The following is a 21,495-nucleotide window of genomic DNA, read 5'->3' on the forward strand; positions in this document are numbered from 1 at the left end:
GAAAATAGGCTGACAAAATAGATGATGAGAGGAGAAAGGAGTAAAAAAAAAAACAAGAAAAAATCAATTCTGACTTTTGGTATTTGGGTCATACGATAGTGTTAGCTGTATGGAGCTCCAATTTTATATGTATTATCTCATTTAAGACACACACGCACAAGGCTTTACGGTTGATTCTATTATTATCCTCATTCTACACCTAAGTGAAACTCTGTGATGAATGATTTCAATGAAGTCAGAGTCTTTTTGCAGAAGGTAGGGTAGGAGCTGGAAATGGGGGCAGTGGGTGATATTAGTTGTTTCTGGACGAGGTTTTAGGATGAATAGTTTGCCCGAGGCTACATAGCTGGTGCACAGTTGGGATTCAACCTAGCAACAAAGTTCCTGTCCCCAGAAGCCCAGGAAACAAAAAGGGGCTGGCAAGTGGAAAGTGACAGGCTAAAAGAAAGGGTGAGAAGAATGACATTTCCTCCACTGTGGATCCCTGATGGACCTCAACTGAGAGCGAGATTGGAGTGGGCTTTCTTGGATCATTTTACCCAAGTATCATGAGATCAGCACTGAGTCATAATTGGTTATTTTAATTGCTCCAAAATCTTCCAATTTACCAAGCTTCTAATATACTTGAGTAAACTGATATCTTTATGAAAAAGAACAAATGAGAATACTTGCCTAGGGGACATCATTATAGTGACGGAAAGTATTAAAAAGCTAATGTAGAATAAGGAAATAAATACAGCAAAAAATGGCTAAAAACTAGCATATTTACACTCCCAGGTGACATTCACCTTTGTGTATGAAAGTCTGGAGGGTTTCATGGCCCAATGACAGTGCCATACCCACTAGTCCCTGTTTCCCAGAAATCACTGGTAACTGGGAAAACCCCCTAGAAACTGGAAAAGGATAAATGCCATCAAACTATTTTCTGTAGAGTAGTAGGAGGAGCCTAGTAATTACAAACCAATAAACAGAAGTCTTAGCTTCTGGAAGATAAGTAAAAACAAACCACCAAATGACCAATTACCACCTGAAGGAACATGAAATATTATGTAAGAAGAAAACAAACAGGTCTTCATGAAGTGCAAACATTAACAAGTCCATTTAAATGAATGGATTGTGTTTAGCCTTCACATGAAGTGTAGAAGCAAATCTAATAATTACCAGGCTGGTAAGGACTCATTTAGCCTGCTGCGATGGTTAGAAATTTGCGATTTCTTTAGTCACGTGATCTCACAGTCTGAGCTTAGCAATGAGAAGCTTGTTCACTGGCAGTGAAACAGTTCTGCACATAACGTGAGTGAAATCTTTCAGCCAGCCAGATGTCTACATGCCACCGGTTTTCTGGTACCCACCATAACATTTTCTGTTTGTTCTATTTTTAGTGTGAGCCCCTCACCAGCTATCTTTTCTGCAGAATGACAGCATCGAGTAGCATGCAGAGTCCTACTCTCTGGGACAATGATCTATTTCACTCTATAAAAGACACTGATCAAATACTCACTAATAAAAATCAAACTAAAGTTATCTATCACCTGAGCCCTTCATGGGCTATTTTCAGTTCTGGCTGAAAACATTTGTTAAAGAGTGAAAACCCAAATTTTTAACCATGGACAATGAGCCAAAACCCCATTAGTTACCATAAGTACTTTACCATATTTCATATTCACAACGGCTCTGTCATGAGGTCATTCTTTATTCCAATCTTACACTGTACCATCTTTTTCATTATATCAGTAATACATGCTCAAAAGAAAATGCGAAAAGTCAAAGAAAGCACAAAGAAGAAGAAAAATGAGACACCTTTCATCTGTATCATTACTTTCTTCCAGGATTTTCTTTGCCTATTATATCCTACTGATCAACATTTTTCAATGTCATTAAAAACAATTAAATGATCATTTCTTCTGCAACTAAAATATATTTCATCTTATGTGCTTATTAATATAATTCTTCTGTTGTTTCCAACAAAACCATATAAAAATCTTTGACCACATCTCTGATTATTTTCTTTGGATGGATCCCTAGAAGTGAAATTACTTGCCAAGGGGTGTGACTTCTAAAATGTTTTTGATCCCTGTTGTCAAATCTCCTTCCTTAAACCCTGTATCATCTTATAATGTACCAGCAGCATATAAATGTCCATACATTCACCAGTATTTAGAATTGTCACTTATAGTAATTTAATAAATGAAAGTGGAATCACTTTACCTCAATTGCATATTTTCATAATTGTATCCATTATTTTATTTATTTTGTGAATTTTCCATTTATATTGTGTTTCTTACTGCTTTCTTATTTTCTTCATATATCAGTAATATTAATTTTTACTTTTCCAATTTTCACTTGCCTTCTAATTTTGAATGCTTTTATCAGCAGCTTTCACTTCTCTAATTGTCTTTCCCCTTATAAATTTTTTCATTCTTGAAAAATTCCTGTAGACCACGCATGAAATTTCTTTCTGACCTCAAAATCCAAGCAATCACCAAGACCTACAACTCTGCTCCTACATATCTTTTACTTCTTTCCATATTCAAGCTACCAATTCAAGTTGCCATAATCTGCCTACTATTTTAATAGCTTCCTAAATAAATTCCTGGTCTCTAGACTTAATCTCTTCTAATCCGTTCTCTGCCAAAGAGTCACCATCTTGCTTAAAACTCCTCAATGGTGCTCCATTTCCGTCAGGCTAAAAGCCAAGTTGTTGACAAGGCTTACGAGTCCACACCCTCCTGCCTCATCTCTCCCCACTCCCCATTCCTCACTCAAGCTCTAGTTTCAGCCACACTAAATCACGCTAATTCCCTGAAGGTTTCATCCATTTTATCACCTTTAGGCTGTTGCTTACTCTACGCACTAGGACCCAAACGGTCTTTGTTCTGAATCTTTCCACACCCCTTACTCTCTTTTCAGGAAAGACTTTTATTCATTCTTCAGGTCACATAACCTCCCAGAAGCTTTCAGTGACACCATTACAACCTGGCCCCACACCTCCCCAGGATGAGTTAAGGGCCCTAGTAAGTGTTCAAATAGCAAAGAGTATCTCTCCATAAAAACATTTACCAAACAGACTGCCTGTTTGTGTGGCTGACTATTCTACTATCCCCAGGGCATGCACACGTGTACACACACAGAGTAAATCCTGAGAACTGTAAACAAGACTATCTTCTCTTACAGCTGTGTTTCCAGAAACTTATTAAAGTACCTGGCACATAATCAGTTCTAGAGGGATATTTATTAGACAAATGAGATTAATTAAATGTTTACATATGCTTTCTTATAATTTTTTTAAAAAATATTTTATTGTTACATGGAAACTCTAATACATATAGATTTACTTTGGTAATGGTGGAATGAATACCTTTCCTATTAATATGTAATTCTTCCTTTGTCACATATAAAATTCCTACATATTCTAGAATGCTTCGTGGCTATCTGTTTTGTTCCAGAAACCTGTCTTTAGTTTCTTGCACTGGAAACAAACTTTTTTTTTTTTTTAAGATTTTATTTATTTGAGAGATAGCGTGAGCGAGAGAGCAGAAGCATGGGGAGCAACAGAGGGAGAGGGAGCAGCAGGCTCCCCACTGAGCAAGGAGCCTGATGCAGGGCTCCATCCTAGGACCCAGGGCTCGACCCTAGGACCCTCGGGCCCTAGGACCCGACTGAGCCACCCACGTGCCCTGAAACAAACTTTTAATTACTATCTTTTTATAATACATTTTAATACCAGTGCAAGCACCCCTCATTTATTTCCCTTGTAGAAATTCTATCAACTATTCTCACCCACTTATTTCTTTCAGATAAACTTTAAAATTACTTCCTCTAATTCCAAAATAAATATTTTATTGGAACTTTTGATCAGAATTGCATGAATCCTATCAAATGATTTCAGAATAGCTGACATTTATGATATTCAATCTGTCCATCTAGGGACAATACTCAAAAAGGCTTTTACTCAAGAAATTTTTTGTGTCTTACAGTAAATTTTTGTGGTTTTTTTAAATTGGGTCCCACATTTTTCTCGTGGAGATTTTTTTCTTGATGTTTTACATTTCTTGTGCTATTGTGAAAGAAATAGCAATAAATATATATGTCATTAAGAATTCTAAATTTTCTTTTTATCTACTGGTGCTGTGAGATATGCATGATCATACAAGTTAGCCTTGGTTCAAAGTAGGATCATGATTCAATCCAAGTCTATCTGGACTCCAGCAGCCTCCCACAGTTTTTTCTATATGAATTCCTTTCAAAGTTTTACCTAATGACAAAAGTGAGAACACTGGGAAGGAATGGGGAAAAGGGCAGGGTTGTAGGAGGGCATTTTTCTGCAAAACCTTTTAACTAAAATTAGCTCTCAATACCGTGTGGCATGTGTGCATTTTCTCAAATACCACCAGTCTCCCGGGATGTGTGTGTTCCAGTTTGAAAAGTATGGTCTACAGTTCACTACTTCCCCCAGGAGGTTCCATAAAAGGAGACTTAATCACATTTTAGGCCAGGGAAAATCAGGTCTAGAAATGCAGAATAAATTATTTAGATGCTTAGAGTTCTCAAGTATACAATTACGATGAGGATTCAGCACTGTTGGCTCTCATGTCTAGAAGTAAGCTAGTTGTCATTTAATGGAGAGCCATAAAAGGCACTCTTCCGATTAATAATCACAATAAAAGGATGACCTGTATCCTTAATAAGTTTAGCAACTGACATAAAATGCAATCTAATAAATACAGCTGTCATTTGGGAAAGCATCCGTTTGAAGAAGGGCCTCTCCCAAATTCTAAAATCACATGGATTTTTACAACGGTAAACTAGAAACACTTAAACATATTTGATAAGACTTGTGATTAAAAAGGAAACTCGGAGAAACTAATGACAGTACACAGAAATTAATACATAAAACCCTTATTTCAAAGTTCTCAGCAAGAGGGAAGGAAATCGGATCAACCAGTGGGAAGCAGATCATATCAGAAGACAATCTGTGTGGGACAACAAAGATTTCCCTTGGACTGCTGGCCAAGGATTTTATCACTTCCTTCTTGAAGAATGCTTCAAGTTAATGCCTGAATCACAGGGACACTCTCAGTTAAATCATGTTTACTTAGGTTGACTGCTTAGTGAATTACATGCAGTTCATTCCACAGTATGAGATTAGTCATTCAAAACATATACTCTTTGCTTCGTTTACAGAAAAATGACTTTTTTAGGCATATCAGTCAAAATTCCAGTGGTTAGAGAAGACACTGCAGCGACAGAATGGTAGCTGAGGTGAGGATGGGGAGCAACACAACCTCCAAACTCACACCACATTGCCGTCCTGCAGAGCGGCTGGCCACTCCTTGGATTAAAACCCTGGGAATACAATGAATAACAGGACTGACCCCACAAACCACAGACAAAAATGTATCTCATTATGTCACAGTCATACCACACACACAAGTATTACTGGATAAGGAAGTTCTTATCTCCATATCATTTTAGCTCTTTTATAAAGCCAGAGGGAAGCTCATTTATGGCTCCTACATATTCTATGTGAAAGAAATTTGAAAAATCATTGAAAAATTCAGTAAGACGATAGACTTCTCGTTCTGGTTCTGTTAACCATGTCTTGGCAAGTTGCTCAACACTGATATGTTTTGTTGTCCTCATCTAAAAAACTCACGGGTTAGGGGCGCCTGGGTGGCGCAGTTGTTAAGCATCTGCCTTCGGCTCAGGGCGTGATCCCAGCGTTCTGGGATCAAGCCCCACATCAGGCTTCTCCGCTGGGAGCCTGCTTCTTCCTCTCCCACTCCCCCTGCTGTGTTCCCTCTCTCACTGGCTGTCTCTCTCTGTCAAATAAATAAATAAAATCTTAAAAAAAAAAAAAAAACTCACGGGTTAGACTAGATAAGGCTATGCTCCATTGCAATCAGAAATTTATGTCAATTGGATCAAAGATTTATGTGAAGCTAAAATTTTCATAAAAACCCTGGCCTGTTTATCTGCATTCTGTCTAACCTGACATTTAAAATCAACAAATGTTTTGCTAAAATTTTTACTGATAACATATCTCAGTTTTCTCAAACTGATTGTTCCAATAAACACTGGAGTACAAAAATACCAGAAAGACCGTATCTGCTTTGTAAACTGTGAAAGTGAAAGCCAGTTTTAAATTTGCTCCCCTTTCATGAAAAGTAAACTTATAATCCACAAAGGCTGTATTTTAGCTTTCTGGTTACTATAAATGTTTGAAAGCCAGGTTATAAAACTCCTCAGTAAACTTTTGGGAATTGAGCTCGAAATCTCTCTGAGACGCACATGACCTGGTCAGCAATGGGAAGCAATGAGAAGGCTAGAACTTAAGGCAGAGCCAGGTGTGCTGTGAGAGACACCCTTGTGGAGGGCACACAGCTGCTACCTGCAAACTGCGTGTGGCCCCAAGTTTGAGTCCCACAGCTCTGTATCATGAAAGGAAATGGTGGAGAAAAAAACACAAGTCAGACACATCAGCTTTGCTATCAATTATAAAGGAAACCTGATTAGAATAACTTTTCTATTCCTATCAAAGAATCAGTTTCTAAAACCAATTTTTCAGGACTAGGATATGAATAGAGGTTGAAAATTGCCCCTCATCTACATTAATCAATTCTAAGGTTAGAACTCAGGATATAGCATAGACAAATTGGCCAAATGTACACGAATCCCTGGAGGACGCTACCCTCCCCCCCCAGTTCACCCCACCCCGCTTTATTCCTTGGTACACTCGTGCAAGAAATGTGATTTTTCTCATTTGGGGAAGATGGGGTAGTGGGGTATGGGCTTGGCATCTCCCCCTCGCAGCTCAGTGCTTGCCATGTTTTTAGAAGTCAAAACAAACAAATCTATAAAATAATGGAGTACACCGTAAAAGCATCATCTGTGAAAACAGGGAGGTCCTTTAAAAATGTTTTTATAGCCACTTGCGAAATAGAATTGCCTTGAAGAATTTACTATCCTTATGGGTGATCAGATTCACCAGCTGACAGCTCCCACAAGGAAACTCAAAGAGCCTCTCGTTTCTCTGCTGCCTGTGATTGTGTTAAGCTGCAGGGAAGTTAAAAGGCAATGCCATCTCAAATCACAAGGAGCAGCAGAGCTGTTGACAAGCAGAACAGCCCCTTGGAAGCTGTCGAAATTTCACTGGAGAAAAGACAAAGTTAATACAGTAAGTTCTCGTTGTGATCATTTGCAAAGAACACAGGGAAAGTTATACAAGTAAAGCAGATATATTTATGTTTGCAAATATCATTCAACTCACCTCTCTTGAGCCGAAAACCAGGACTTTTTGTCTAAACTGCCTGCAGCAATTCCCCAGGTGGATCCCGCAGAAACCAATGTGTACCTGGACTTAAATGAGTGTCGTTTCCACCGCTCCTTGAGTGTTAATGAACAGTTCTGAGGCTTCTCCCTCGTTGGCTGAGTCACCCAGGGAGGAGGTGGGTGGTGTGAAAGAGGGTGTCACCTTGTATAAATACCAATTCAATTAAAACAGGCTCACTCATGGACCTACTGTCTCTGTCTGGTGCATTCTTGTTCTAAGTTATGGCCTTGTTATGCCAAAAAGAATGTGCTCCTGTTATCGCCCTTTTAATTGATATCAACAATACACACAACTATATCACTGACAAGGAGGCGTAGTACCCAACCCATTTTGGATTCTCTTAAAAAACAAAACCAAACCTTAAGGTAGGAAGAGTTTTTTTCTATCTACCCGCGGTGGCTGGAAGGCTGGGGCACTGAGGCACAGCACAGGAAGTACATTGATTGTGGGAACCATATCCTTTAGGAGAGAAAAGTCCTTTGAAACTCAGATCAGAAAATAAGAAAGGGTGCAAATTCTACACATGGGATATTTTATAAAACCATCAGAAGAAACATGCATTATGAAATATAAGAATTCCGATCCTTTTACTATTTCAATGTAGATAACAACGTGAAAGAGATGCTTGGAACGTCTTTCACATCTGAGGGCGGAAGTAGACTCCAGTGTCAACACCTGCTCTGGGGAGGAAGCAACAACACAGAAATGCCATGCTCGATGGGGGTCCCCCTTACAGGCTCTGAAATGCACCTCCTATAGTAGCCAGGGAGGCTTTATGAGAAGCTCAGCAAACCTGGAAGATTGCTGAGTGAAGCCAAGTCATTAGAACTTCCTGGGTCATCTTCATTCATCTGTCATACCAACAATTAACCAAATCCTCCCAGTTTCAAGACAGCTCCTGAACACTATAGTCCAGCTGAGCTGTAGTCACAGAAATGACCATAACAACAAGTAGAAAAATGTTAAGACTGGAAGGTACAGGCAATTGTAGTATGCAGTCATTATGCACTGGGACATCACTTCCTTAACGTGCCCTTTTTCTGGGCTGAAGAATTTGAAAATCTAAAATGGAAAATGTTCTTTAAAAGTAACATACATGGGTGCCTGGGTGGCGTAGTCAGTTAAGCATCTGCCTTCGGTTCAGGTCATGATCCCAGGGTCCTGGGATTAAGCCCTGAATCGGGCTCCCTGCTCAACAGGGAGTCTGCTTCTCCCTCTCTCTGCTACTCCCCCTGCCTGTGCTCTCTCTCTCTGTCAAATAAATAAATAAAATCTTTAAAACATTTTAAATTAAAAAAAATAAAAGTAACATATATATACATGTCTCTTCGGTCCTTCTATGGAATTTTATAAATGCAAAATATTTTAGAAATTTGTCCTAAATTTCTGTGATGCCGGTAATTGTTGGTTGGATTGAGGCTGGATATTAATACTAGAGAGGAGAAAGTTGAAAAACCATGTCTGGCTCAATTCAAAAAATAAATTAGGAGTTATATTCAGCGTTATAAAGAAGTTATATTCAGTAAAATATATTAGAAGTTATATTCGGCATGATTCAGCATTCATTTAGCCAAATGAGGGCTAAAGCAGTTTCAGAGCCAACTTGTAGGGACAGGTAGTAACTTACATTATAGAATGTTTAAATGTATGTTTTTGTCCTCATAAACTATAGAACTAGAATAATAAGTTTTTAAATTTTAATGAAGTAAAATATACTGCCCAAGATACATCTTAGGCTTTTGAGCTTCCAAGCAATTATTTCTGCATGTAATTGATGGTTCCTCTTATATAGCAGGAATCCACACCACTAAGCCACACCAGTGTCCTTTCATTTAGAACCAAATCTTTGACTCAAGAAGAAGGGGCTAATTCTAAACACTTAGGCAAAATTTATACCTCCTCCTGGCTGAGCAGCCATTCAGTGAAAAGACTGCTGACAATTAAGACTCTCCAAGTCTGAAGAGGTCAGTCAAGAATGTGTTTGGGTGGGGAGGTGGCCAAATAGGTTTGGTCTTGGTTTCACTCAGGCCTTGAGCATGCTTGGGATACTTGGTCCACCTGCCTCTTTCACTGCGAGTGTCTGAGTTCTCAAGGTCTCTTCAGAACATGAGCTCCTAGACTCGGAGGGCAAATGTTCTATTGCAGGTGCTCAATGCCGATTGCTTGGTGGTGGCTGCCTAGAGGGATATGATGAGGTTTGTAAAGCGTCTTTGGACTTACACAGGAGAGTGCCATAATTTTAATTAACAGTATCTGCCATGCGTCTCAGACAGGGGATTTTTTGCTGAATGTATCTCTTAAAATAGAAGAGTCGTTCTTCTTTTTCTTTTTCCCTTTTTTTTTTTTTAAATCAGTGCTTTTTCGGGGCGCCTGAGTGGCTCAGTCGTTAAGCATCTGTCTTCAGCTTGGGGCGTAATCCTGGCGTTTCGGGATTGAGCCCCGCATTAGGTTCCTCCACTTGGAGCCTGCTTCTTCCTCTCCCACTCCCCCTGCTTGTGTTCCCTCTCTCACTGGCTGTCTCTCTCTCTGTCAAATAAATAAAATCTTTAATAAATAAATAAATAAATAAATAAATAAATAAATAATAAAGCAGTGCTTTTTCTATGTATTATATCCAATGAAACTATCAGCCAAAATGAGCCCTTACTATTACATAATAATGAGAATAGCAAATACATAGTACTGTTTATGTGTCAGGCATTGTTCTAAGTACTTTTCATACATTAATTTAATAATTGTTATTAAATGATTGTCGCCTTCTGCTATGGTCTGAATGTTTGTGTCCCCCTGAAATTCATATGTGGGTATCCTAAGCCCCAAAGAGGGTAGGTAATGTTGGAGCCTTTGGGAGGTTCAGTTTATGAGGGTGGAGCCCTCATGAATGGGATTGGTGTTCTTATAAAAGAGACCTCTCAGAACTTTCTAGTTTCTTCCTTCACATGAGGACACAGTGAGGCTATGAACCAGGAAGAGAAGCCTCACCTAACCATGCTGGTACCTTGATCTCAGACCCCCCAGTCTCCAGAACAGTGAAAATTAAATTTCTGTTGTTTATAAGCTGCCCAGTCTGTGGTATTTTGTTACAGCAGCCTGAGCAGACTAAGATACCTCCTTACCCCAGACAGATTCCAAAAGTGATGTGGAAAATGCAAAAAAAAAAAAAAAAAAAAAAAAAGCAAATAAGGGGGTGCCTGGGCGGCTTGGTTGGTTAAGCGTCTGCCTTCAGCTCAGGTTGTGATCTCAGGGTCCTGGGATCGATCAAGCCCCACATCAGGCTCCCTGCTCAGTGGAGAGTCTGTTTCTCCCTCTCTCTCTGACCCTCCTCCTCGCTTGTTCTCTCTCTCTCTGTCCCTCTCTATGTCAATCTCTCTCTCTGTCTCAAATAAATTTTTTTAAAAAAGCAAATGGGACAAATCAGCATCTAGTTCTCTAATCATTACATAGGGACTCCGGGGTGGAAAAATAGAGGGTTCCTCTTTTTTCCTCCCAGATGGAAAAAATGTTATGCGCATGTTAAAACAAAGATATATCATTAGGATGATAATTACAGAGCCAATTTCTCTTTGGCTGGGAGTAGACAGATGTCAGAATTAATGAATTACTGCCAGCGCTGCAAGAGCTGGTGTGTTGTTTAATACACCCTGCCAGGGCCAGCGTAATGCAGACCAGTGGGGAGCTCAGCAGAGGCTGCACGGGAGCCGGAGGGCCCTTTTCTGTGCAGACCCACTCTTCACCACGGGCAAATCACTTAACCCTGAGCCCATGTCCTTCTTGGTGCAGTGGGACTGATGAGACTTCTTTACCAACTGCATAAAGGTAACCATGAAGATGTCAGGGTTTTTTTTAAACCAGGACTCCAAACCTTTGGTCTATAGAAAACATCAGGAAGAACCAGAAGGACTCAGCTCTGAGTCTTTTCTGACTCTTCGTGCTACAAACAGGAATTCCCCTGCCCAAAGAAAACAGCAGAGATTAGGCATGGTTGATGGTGAATCTAATGACGGTGATGAAAATAACAATAACAATAGCAACACCAACAGTTTCAATATGTGCCAATCACTGCTAAGTGCTTTACATGTATTATTTCATTTGATCTTCACAAAAACCCTACACAATAGGAACTGCTGTTGTATCCATGATAGAGATAAGAAAACAAAAGCCTAAGATAAACACAGCTAGGAATCAGATGTGTCTAGAATTCCAATCCAGGCAGACTGACTGCAGAGCCACTGTCTCTCCAAAATGCCAGGAAGGCACACACTACTTGATCCATGAGACTGTGGCTAGACCACAGGATGAGCTAAATTATAGCAGACCTGAGCCCTGACTAATAGGTGACAGAAAAGTACAATGGCTTTTAGCAGGAAACGTATGTCTATATGCCCTTAAATCATCACAGCCCACGTGTGCTGGATTGCAGTATTAGACCAGAGAATGGCCTTGAGTGGCTTCAGAATCCAGGGTCCCTGAATGATAGTGTCAATCTAACACATCGGTTTTCTTTTTTTTTTAATTTAAAGAATATTTACTTATTTAAGACTATTTTTAGAGCAGTTTTAGGTTCATAGCAAAACTGAGAGTCATGTACAGAGAAATCCCATACACCCCTCCCCCTGCACATGCACAGCCTCCTCTCTTATAAACGACCCCCAGCAGACCCGTACATTTGTTAAATGGATCAATCTACACTGACACATCGTTGTCACTCAAAGTCCGTAATTTACATTAGGACATCACTCTTGGGATGAATGTATAAGGACATGTATCTACCATTAGAGTATCATACAGAATAGTTTCACTGCCCTAAAAATCCTCTGTGCTCTGTCTAGCCATCCTTCCCTCCCCACAACTCCTGGCAATGACTGAACTTATTACTGTCTCCAGTTTTGCCTTCCCAAAATGTCATCTTGTTAGACTCATACAGTACGTAGCCCTTTCAGACTGGCTCCTTTCACTTAGTAATATGCATTTAAGGTCCTTCCATGTCTTTTCATCGCTTGATAGCTCATTGCTTGTTAGCTCTTCCACTGTCTATACGATAGTTTATTTATCCATTCTCCTAATGAAAAACATCTTCTTTGTTTCCAGCTTTTGGCAGTTATGAACAAAGTTGTTATAACCATCCACAGGCAGTTTTCTTTTTAAAAAATATTTACACAATATATTTTGAACCAGCCATATATTTACATTTTTCAAAAATTGAAAGTATAGAAAGGAATACGATGAAAAGTCTTCCATTCCCCCCAAACTTTGATCTTCAAAAAAGGGCAGTTATTTAGTTTCTTCTGGGTCCTTCCATAGATATTTATAGATATATAAGCAAATGTAAGACACAGATGTTTCTTCCATTTTTTACACAAATGTTTGCATATAATACTATTCTGAATATTTTTTTTTTGCTTAAAAATTATATCCTGAAAATCTATCCATGATATGTTTTTTGTAGCTGCTTGGCCTTCCATCCTATGCATATGCCATAATCTATTTCGTTAACAGACATTTCCATCATTTCTAAGCTTCTGCTAACAGACAATGTTGCAGTGGGTAACATTGTACATAAATATTTGGCACGTGTATATATCTGTAGGATAAATGCTTATAGATGTAACTGCTGGTTCCAAGAGTTTATACATTTTAATGTTGGTAAATAAATATTAGCAAATTGTCCTCTGTAATGGATTTACCAATTTATCCCTCTTATTCTCATTTGTCTTCTTCAATCATTTGCTCATTTAACAAATATTAAGTACTACTTAATAGCACTTAATTAAGTAAGTGCTTCTAGTACTGTTTCAGTCCAAAGGACAGGAAAATTAATGAGATCCAGTGCTTGCTCTCCAGGAATTCACCATGTTTGGAGAGATGGACATTGAATTAAATAGCTACAATACATCAGGATAAAGTAATACACAGCAATTTTATGGGCATAGTTACATGGTATAGAGACCCCCAGGAATAGAGGCCTGGGGGTTAATGCTGATACTGAATTTTGAAGTTTGTATGAAGGGAAGAAGAGCCATCCATGCACTTTGCCTTCCTAGATTTGCTTCTTAAGGTCTTCCAGACTCCTGCTTATGAATATAGCTCAGGATTTGGCAGTCTGAGGCAGTGTGTGGCATGACTAGTCCAATTAGTGAGGGAAATAGGAGCAGAAATCTAGTTGGGTAAGCAGGACTTGCAGCCAGGTTCTCCTCAACAGTGCCAAAGTCAAGAAAGCCTGCTTCAAAGTTTTGCTACTTTCCTGCTCGTCCCTGCACCCGCCTAAAGCAGCATTTCTGCAGCAGCAATAACAGTTCCTCGAGGTGGTATATGTCTGTCCACATTTTCCCAGTCACATCATCTCCCGTAGACAAATGTGAGCTACACCACAAACCCAGTGCGAGCCTCCTCTTGCAGGCTGAAACAACCAATTCTGCAGGGATTAGAAGGAAGAATTACTCTTCCTTCCACTGAAAAATTTAGAATGGCAAATCAGCTTTTTTTTTTTTTTTTTGCCGATCAACTTTTATAACTAAAGTCTTTACTTTTAGATTATTTCATAATTTCACAATCATCATGTCTGATTTTTTTCATTTCACGGTCAGTGCCTCCACTTTACACCAGTCTCTCCATTGTCAACTATCTCATGGTACTACATCACAAGCCCCTAGAGATCAGAAAGCAGGGCTTAAACGTGTCTGTATTCTAAACGTGTAGCACAGTTCCTGACTCATAATAGCACTCACTAATTGTTGACTGAATGAAGGAATAATGATCATAAACAATAAGTGGGCATACCCAAGGGATATTCATCATTTGCCAAAAATCTGGTTTATCTGTCTTATAAGTCTGATTTTCTTATCAGATTTTTCTATCCCTGGCTGAACTATAGATTATAATAGGCTAAACTAAAGACTTATAGCATCAGTTCTTCAACTCACTGGTAATACTCATTGTTCTCTTAAAGCAGGAAAAGATTTCTCTGCATTTTATAGAGATTGCTCAAACAATAATTACCATAACTGAACTTATTGCCTGAGGTTGGAACCACCATGACTATTGTCGCCTGTCTTGCTCTCTCCACATCCACATCCAGTAAAATGGTCACTGACCCATCACTGTCAAGTCTACCTCCTGCTTCACTCTAACCTTTCCCTTCTACTTGAATCCCACCACCCAGGCTTCGGTGGGAACCCCATTGTCTTGAGGGAACATCATTTCAATCATTTACTAACTGACCTCTTTGCTGTTCAGGCCTGTCTCCTACTGAGTCACTCAGGCTCTTTCAGGTTGTAAAGACCAGAGATGAGCTCCAGAAATCTAAGTCAACGGGAACACACTAAGAGTGGCCATTAAACAGGGAAGAGCCACAGTACCCCCAAATAATGATGCTCAGAAATCTACAGTTTAATACAGGAAAAAGATTCGACGTAGCAACCTCACTGAAGTAAAGATAGACATTGCAGGTAAAGGCTGTTTCATAGTGAAGGGTCTGAGAAGCAAGCCTCTTGCAAGCTTCAGTTGTTCTCCCTCTGAAAGGGTCTTTGCAAGATCTGCTTTCTCTCCCAGATACAGAACCACTGACTTGTGAATGGATTACCCAAATGGAGTCTCAGCTGGAATTTCTTATACCTTGCTAGTCATCCAGGCATATTCCTGCTATGTGACCAGGACATTTGGGGTCTCACCAGGTACAAATCATCAGTTTTACAGTTAACAAGAAAACAATGCTGACCAGCTGGTACAAACCATCCTGAAACTTTTAGGGCACATGGTTATAAAATAATGCGATTAATTAATACGTTTCAGATAAGTGCTGCACATGCTTATTTCTTATTGTAGTAGAGTGACTCAGGCAAACCCAGGCTTGCTGGAATTAACCCTCACAGCACAGAAGGTTTAGTACAAAGATTCAGGAGGCTGAAAGGAAGACGACATTGTCAGCAGCCTTCTTAGAAATTATACAACATTTCCTGCTGGTTACTTTGCAAAAACAACACTGATTACTTTGGCCCCCAAGAGCAAATCTGTAAACCTCTCCATGACTCTCTTCCCCTCACTCTGATTCTCTTCTTGCTTCTTCTTTCTACTACGGTTACCAGTTTATCATAGTCTCTGCATGTAACCGTTTAAATCCTCTGAGAGAGAACTGCTTTGAGTTGGGGGGAGTTGCCTGGGTTCCTATGGACAGAGCCCTTGCACCAGTCCATCTCCTGGGCTTCTAGGGAACCACAGAGGACAGTTTTGGTCAGACACCTACCCCATCTCAATCATCTGTCACCAACCCCAGCACTGCATGGTTCAAAGCACAGCTCCTCACCACTGCTCGGAAGTGGGCTAAATGCATAGCACACACCAAGTTACTATTTTATCCCCAGTAAGGACACATCACCCATTAATATTATTTTTCCAAAACAGAGGCAATCATATCATTCTCCAGCCTCAAACATGTCATAAGTTCCCATGTCCCATAAAATTCAAACACCTTACATTCATATAGGACTGTGTCCAACATAGCAGCCACTAGCCATCTTTGGCTATTTAAGTTTAAATTAATCAAAATTAAATAAATTTAGAAATTGAGCTCTTCAGTTGGACTGTCTACCTTGCACATACCATATTGGACAGGGCAGATAAGATAAACAGGGAGTCGGTCCTCCTTATTGAAGCCACTTCCAGCTATTCTAGGCTCACCCCCACTACCACTCACCCCCGTGCATCCTAAGCTCTAACCACATCAAAATCCTTGCTGTTGCCCAAACTTCTACGCAGTTTAGGCCTTTAATATTTGTTCTTATGGCATACCTGTGACCTGAAATACCCTTGCCTCTTGTGCACCTGGCAATGTCTTATTCACCTTTAAAGGCCTGACAAACACACAGTCTGCTCTGTGAAGATATTCCTACCATTTCACTTCCCAAACACAGGCAGGTACCCCCCTTTCTCTCTGCACCAAGAGAACTCTGTATGTGTCTCAATTGTAGTACTTACCTATGTTATTTGGTAATCTAGTTGTACTCAGCATACCACATACAATCTAGCCTTTAATAGTGGAGACAATATGGCTAGTACTTAAGACTGGTGCCCCATGGCCTCTGTCAGTGACGAATTGTGTAACCTTGAAATACTCTTGACTCAGTTTCCTCGCCTGTGAAATGAGGATAATAAAATAATACTTTCCACACAGGGTCATAGTGAAGATCAATTGTGTTCCCCTTAACAAGCACTTAGAATGGGGCCTGGAACTTAGGGTGCTACCTAAAAATAAGCTATTAGTAAAATATTAATGCATTTTGTTTATTTACATATAACATATATCTGAGAAGAATAAGAATGTAAGTGCAATTAACAATCCCACTAATCTAGACACATTTATTGTTTCCAATGGTCAAACTCTTTAATGAGCAAGTATAATTCTTTGTCTACAACTAAACATAGGTTTGGGAAGGTGTATGACAATCCTCTCAAGAGTCAGTCCCTGGGGGGCGCCTGGGTGGCTCAGTTGTTAAGCGTCTGCTTTCAGCCCAGGGCCTGATCCCAGGGTCCTGGGATCGAGCCCCACATCAGGCTCCCTACTCCGCTGGGATCCTGCTTCTTCCTCTCCCACTCCCCCTGCTGTATTCCCTCTCTCGCTGTCTCTCTCTGTGTCAAATAAATAAATAAAATCTTTAAAAAAAAAAAAAGTCAGTCCCTAGGACTTATTGATAAATTATTGATGGATTTATAAAAGGCTTATCATCCAGGAAACTTTGGTCTTTTGAACCAGAAAGGATTATTTATAAACGATAGAATGAGAAGTGCCTGTGTGTGTTCAGTGTTCACCATAGCATTCCACAATTCCTTCTCTTCGATGGTGGCCTGTTACTGTGCACACTCTCTTCCTTATGATTGGCTGGACACTTCTCTCTTCTCAGTCCCAATCTCTCTTTTCTTCCTCAGTGTTCCCACATCCATCCACCATGGTAGAGTTTCACTGCTCTTTTAAAATCTATTTTCTCTCTCCTCTAATAATTCACTATTAGCTTCCTATTGCTGGTGTAATGGATTACCACAAATCTAGTGGCTTAAAACAATACAACGTATTATCTTACTGTTCTGGAGACCAGCAGCCTACATCAGTTTCATTGGGCTAAAGCCAGTGCTTGGCAAGGTTGCCTCCTTTTGGAGGGTCAAAGAAAAAAATGCATTTCTGCCTTTTTCAGATTCTAGGTGCTGCCTGCTTCCCTTGGTTCCTGATTTCTTCCTTGCCTCATTCCAACCTCTTGCTCCGTCACTATGTTCCCCCCTTCTGACTCTGATCTTCCTCGGTCTCTGTCTCAGAAGGGCACTTGTGATGCCCACCCAGATAATCCAGGATAATCTCCTCATCTCAAAACCCTTAATTTGATCATCTCTGCCAAGTCCCTTTCACCATGCAAGGTGACATATTCCCAGGTTCTGGGGATTAGGATGTGCACATGTTTGGGGAAACATTATTCGGTCTACTGCACCTATCATATTTTTATAATTTCTCAGCATTCTCTCTAGTTTCATCCATTTTTACAATTTAAAAAACTAAACATTTCATTAAGTAAAGTTCAAAATGCATGGAGTTCTTTGATTTAGTAAATAAATTTAAAAAACTATACTCTTAAAAATAGTTGATATCCTTAGGATTGCATCTAAAGTTTTATACTTAAAAATCTTGTGAATATATGTTAGAAACACATGCAATTTTTTAAACATTCTCTCCATTCTACTCATGAGTTATATAAACAATATTAACTTAACAGGCATGTTTTCAGATGGTCACTGGATGGCTGAGTATGGGTTGCAGTGATCATGTGAAAGCTATTCCCAGCTGAATTTTAGGGGAAATATACCTAAGTTGTATATATTATCTATGCTATGCAAACACATGTATATACCTCCATATATATATATATACCACTATATGCTCATATTTATACATACATAATGCATATTTTTATTTTATTTTATTTTGTGTGTGTGTCACTGGAAAGTTATTTTTATTTAGTAAGTTAGTTACTTATTTTTAATTTCAAGTTTTAATTGAAATTCCAGTTAGTTAACATGTAGTATAATGCATATTTTAAAAATTTTATTTATTTGAGAGAGAGAGAGAGAGAGAGCACAAGCGGGGGGAGGGGCGGCAGAGGGAGTGGGAGAAGCAGTCTTCCCTCTGAGCAGAAAGTGTGACGTGAGGTTCGATCCCAGGACCCCAGGATCATAATATGAGCCGAAGGCAGATGCTTAACCCACTGAACCACCCAGGAGCACCTGCATATATTATATTTATACACATATCTCATATATTAGATTTATACATATAGCACATATATATTAGATTAAAACATCTACACACACACACACACACACACACACACGTCAATAGCTCTACCTGTGTTTGTCTTCCCTATCAGAATGTAAGCATCTCCAGGGCTTGAACCCAAGCTTACTTTCCCTCAAATCTGTAATGTCTACACTAGGCCAGACTTAGCCAGTTCTCAGGGATTGTTTCTTAATTGATTATGTTTGCATTACCATGTGACACATGGGAAAATGGAATAGAAGCCACCTAACAAGAAAAAAAAAAATGAAATCATCAGACCTTCCTTCTGTGTCTTCCTTCTCAGTATCTCAGCCCTCAAAAGATTAGACAAAAGAACTGGGTTCAAATAATCCCCCTCCTTCATGCTTACTTTCCTGTTGCTATTTTCCTTTACCTCCTACACATTCTGAGTGAATCTCTCAAGCTACTTGGTTTTCCCAAATTGTGCCCTTGCTCCCTCTCCACACGCAATATCTGAGAAGCCCCCACTTCCCACACCTTCAGCCCCTCCCACTCACCTTCTCCACCCAGGACTTTATTCCTTCCACCCACTTGTGTTCCTCCTCACAACTCATCTTTGGATTGTCTCCCATGTCCTTTCCTTTGATATAATCAAAGGATAAATTCTCAGAAGAGAGGCCAAGAATTCTAGAAAATTTTTAATTTCCAAACATTATTGTAAACTAATGGATAATGCTTTACTGAGACAAAATTTGTAAAAATCTTAATGACGTCCTTAGGAAAGAGGGATCTGCAAATATTTTGGAATTGATATGCCTTATTATTTGTTTTGATTTTTACAATAGTTCCTCTCCTCATCAAGTCACTTAAAATTATTTAAAAATACTTGGCTTCAATAATTTGGAAGTGGGGTGTGAGAGAGAGAGAGGCAGAGAGAGAGAGAAAAAGGAAAGCCTTGAGGTCATTAAGAATACTATAAGGTAACATGCTTTTTATGTCATGCATCTCATGCTTTTTAAATTTTCGATGTTTTTCATTTTTCTTTCTTTATCTGTTGTTGGTTTGCTTTTTATTTTCCATTTTCTCTTTAATATTCAGTTATTTCAGAAAGAAAAAATTATATATGTTTATACATTCAAATGTCTTCTATGAAAATAAATCTTGATTTTTGCCAGTTCTACTATTAATACCTAAAAAAGAAGAGTAAAGAAGGTGAGAAAATTTAAAACTAACTAACTAACAATCAAATTCCCAAGGCAGGCTAAAAAGTAACCCAACAACTCGATTAAATTCATATTTATATGTTAAAGGCACGATACTGACCCATAATTCCAAAGTTAATGTTTAAAATACGACAGTTACACAAGTGCATCTTACAGAATATTTCTTCCCAAGCAGGGAAAATTTCCAAGAAACCATCGAGATCAATTTTCACAAAATTTTCACTAGCGAATAAAATATGACACCCCTTGGCTCTGAGTACAGATAGAGACAAAGGTCGTTCTGAAAGCATCAAGCCGAACACAAATGGTATAACAGCTTTCACTATTAACATAATTGATGCAACTCAGAATCAACTCTCCTTTTTGTTCTTTGTTCTATGGCCAGAGGTCAGCAATCTTTTTCTTAAAGGGCCAGATAATAAATACTTTATTTTAGGCTTTGTGGGTCATATCCCAGAACTCAAGTCTGCTGTTGTAGCAGAAAGCCACTGGAGACCATCTGGTCAAGGAATGAGCATGGGCAGGATGGTCTGAAGGAGCAGGAGCTAGCAGTACTGGGCCAACCTCTGGTCTATGCTAATTGAATCCTACCAGAAAAACAAAACAAAACAAAAAAACCAAAACCATGCCTCCTTCTTCTCCTTCTCCCCATGGGGGCGAATGCTAAATGAGAAAAAGATCGTAAACATCTATTGCAAACCTCATTTTCCGGACAAGAATACTGGGGTTCTGAATGGTTGGGTGACTTGCCAAACCTCCAACAACTCCATTTGTGTGGAAGTGAGACTAAAGCCCATTCAAAATTATGGAACATTCCTTGACCACTTACTCTCTCAGGTAAGTTTCAAAGCACTTAAGCCTTCTCTGACGTTATCCTCACAACATCTTTCTAAAGTACGATTATCATCTTCATTTCACAGATGAAGAAACTGAGATTCAGAGAGGTTAAGCAATATGCCTAGGGTTTCACAGCAGGGAAATGGTCCAGAGAAGAGCCAGGGCTTTTCACCCTGCGCTGCTTGCCGCCACTCCTGCTGCTGCTGCTACATGCCCAGCATTCCACTTTCCACTGCGTACTAGTCCATGTCCTCTGGGAAGCCAACACTAGACTCCCCACCGTCACATCAGATCCAAGATGCCATGGTTAGGATTTTCTCCCCCTCAGAAGCACTCCTGTAACCTGACTTGCCTATCCAGTCTAATTGTAATTCTGCAACACAGAAACAGGGAGTGGATCCTGACTTCGCACACCCGTGGCCAACCCCATGGAGAAAGGCTGGGAAATGTGAAGTGTTTGATCTTTGCTTCCACCCAAGGAGACTTGATGAGGAAGTCCACTTCATGCTCCCTCCCTCTCTTAGACTTCTGGAGCAGCTCCAGTGTCCACGGCCTCTGGGAGGCAGAGAAAGCCCCCAGAAAAACTGGATTGGAGTTCACTTTCATTTCACAGCTGAAGTGTGTGACTCTTTTAGAAAGTTGGACCTTCCCAGCACCTAACACTTCCCCACATTAGCATCCGCCCACTACCCCTGCTTTGTTTCTCCATAAGCCCTGTAAAACAAGGAGGTGTAGAAAACGTAGGAAGGGGTGAAGACACGTTCAGTGCCCGCTTCTTTTCTGAATAAATGTATTTCCTTACGAAGGTTTGGTGTGTCATACCTAAAGCC

The 21,495-nt window shown here is 39.6% G+C and overlaps 1 protein-coding gene across 15 annotated transcripts in view; it reads right to left on the bottom strand.

Annotated features, from left to right (window-relative positions):
* The window catches only part of SCEL (sciellin), a 279,618-nt gene that overhangs the window by 97,334 nt on the left and 160,789 nt on the right, over positions 1-21,495 (bottom strand). For 2 of the 15 annotated variants that reach the window (XM_057307892.1, XM_057307894.1), the window contains exon 1: positions 7,271-7,479. The exons of 12 other annotated variants lie outside the window; for them this stretch is intronic. The gene's annotated coding sequence lies outside the window, so the exon portion shown is untranslated. Of the gene's footprint in view, positions 1-7,270; positions 7,481-21,495 lie in introns of those variants that run through there. One more of the 15 variants, XM_057307903.1, reaches the window with a different exon arrangement.

This window comes from Ursus arctos, unplaced genomic scaffold (assembly GCF_023065955.2).
Source record: "Ursus arctos isolate Adak ecotype North America unplaced genomic scaffold, UrsArc2.0 scaffold_10, whole genome shotgun sequence".
NCBI classification, from domain to species: domain Eukaryota; kingdom Metazoa; phylum Chordata; class Mammalia; order Carnivora; family Ursidae; genus Ursus; species Ursus arctos.